The 2,237-nt window shown below is 47.7% G+C and overlaps 1 protein-coding gene across 2 annotated transcripts in view; it reads right to left on the reverse strand.

Annotated features, from left to right (window-relative positions):
• Positions 1 to 2,237, reverse strand: part of LOC100960020 (core histone macro-H2A.2) — a 33,343-nt gene that overhangs the window by 3,909 nt on the left and 27,197 nt on the right. The window lies entirely within an intron of this gene.

Genomic DNA, 2,237 nt, shown 5'->3' on the forward strand with positions numbered 1-2,237 from the left:
TTTTTTATTTATTTTTTTGAGACAGAGTCATGTTATGTCACCCTCAGTAGAGTGCTGTGGTGTCACAGCTGACAGCAACCTCAAACTCTTGGGCTTAAGGAATTCTCTTGCCTCAGCCTCCCAAATAGCTAGGACTATAGGTGCCTGCCACAACGCCCAGCTATTTTTTTTGTTGTAATTGTCATTGTTGTTTGGCAGGCCCAGGCTAGGTTCGAACCCGCCAGCTCCAGTGTATGTGGCTGGTGCCCTAGCTGTTGAGCTACAGATGCTGAGCCAATATAATGGTTTTTAAAACACAGACGTGTATGAACCGCACCCCAGGTATCCTGACTCAGTAGGTCTGGTTTGGGGCTTATGCTTCAGTGATTCTAGGACCCTGCATGAATTGAGAGCTGCTAAATCTGACAGTATTAATTCTTTGGACAGAGATTTTTTTTTTCTTTTTTGAGACAGGGCCTCTAGTTCTGTCACCCAGGATAGAATGTAGTGGTGTTATTACAGCTCACCATAACCTCAAACTCCTGGGCTCAGGCGATCCTCCAGCCTCTTCCTCCTGAGTAGCAGGGGCTACAGACACGCATCATTACCACAGCTGGTTAATTTTTCTTTTATTTTGTAGAGATGGGGTCAGGCTATGTTGCCCACCTTGGTTTTCCAAAGTGCTGGGATTACAGGCATGAGTCACCACGCTCAGCCAAGAATTGTGTTTTGATCATCTCTTTGTGCCCTGCACAAGGTCAGGCTTCAGAAAGGGGTTGTGAAGTTGAACTTTTAGGTCAGCCTGTCCCACAATTCCAGTCGTACTTCTTTGTTTTACTGCTTAGTCTCTTACACAGTTTCCATCAGCAACAGAGCTGAAAAGCACTGTGGCTTCTGAGAAGCTTGAGGGATGTTCCTGGGTTCCTGGGGCTGCCGATCCCTAAAGAAGCAGTTTTCTCTGATCCATCTGGGACAGCTGTGCTGCAGTCTTGTGCCACTTGCTCCTAAGCCACTGGCCTGGAGGAGCTGGCAAATGCTCTGCGCCACCCTGGGGCAGAATTTATAACATAAATCTGTGTCTGCCGTCTTCTCTGTGTGTTGGTTCAAAAGATTTATGTGAAATACAGGACGCTCACCTAGTTGATGAGATGTATTTCCTACCTAGCGAGGTCCACAGAGGCAGAGAAGTGAGGACTGCGCTTCCTCACATGGGTGGAGACTAGATTCAGGGGACACCTTAGTCATTCTGGTAAGGCTGGAAGCTCCTTGGTTTCCCAGGGCCCATCAGGGGGTGGAATATGATCCAACACGAACTAGTGAGTGTGGGAATCAGCCAACACAGTGCTAGTGAGGCAGTGAGCATGACACAGCCCCAGGGCTGACTCAGCAACTGTGTATAATTCCACAGCAGAAGCAACGTGTCCCTCTTTGGCCTTAACAGTGACACCCCAGAGTCTGAGGGCTACTCTGCAGAGCCCCGAGGACCTGAGGATTGGCCTGGCCTGCTTGGGGCAATTTTTCAAAGATCCTATGGCTACCATGTGCTGGAGACATGCTGAAGAAAGTCTGGGTTTCCATAGCCATAGTTGATTTATTTTATATATATGTCTGTGTGTGTGTGTGTATGTATGTGTATATGCATACTTTTTTTTTTGAGACAGCATTTCACTTTGTTGCCCTGGGTAGTGCCATAGTATCATAGCTCACAGCAACTTCAAACTCTCAGGCTCAAAAGATCCTCTTGCCTCAGCCTCCAAAGTAGCTGGGACTACAGGTGCCTGCCACCATGCTTGGCTAGTTTTTCTATTATTTTTTAGTAGAGACAGGGTTCTACTCTTGCTCAGGCTGGTCTGGAACTCCTGAGCTCAAGCAATCCACCTGCCTTGGCCTTCCAAAGTGCTAGGATTATAGGCATGAGTCACCATGTCCAGCCTTTTCTTTTTTTGAGACAGAGTCTTACTGAGTCACCAAGGCTAGAGTGCCATGGTGTCAGGACTCACAGCAACCTCAAACTCTTGGACCAAGTGATCCCCTTGCCTCCTTCCTTCCAGATTCACTTTTGCACTGTCAGCGTGGCCTTTTATATTCCTTCCAGCAAGGGTCTGGCCTGCTGCCTCTCAACTTCTGCATGTCTGAAATTGTGCATCTTTTGCCTTCATTCCTTTTTTTTTTTTTTTTTTGTAGTTTTTGTAGCTTGAACCCGCCACCCGTGGTATATGGGGCTGGCGCCCTACTCTTTTGAGCCACAGGCGTTGCCC

This window comes from Otolemur garnettii, unplaced genomic scaffold (assembly GCF_000181295.1).
Source record: "Otolemur garnettii isolate 467f Iridium unplaced genomic scaffold, OtoGar3 scaffold00008, whole genome shotgun sequence".
Taxonomy (NCBI): Eukaryota; Metazoa; Chordata; class Mammalia; order Primates; family Galagidae; genus Otolemur; species Otolemur garnettii.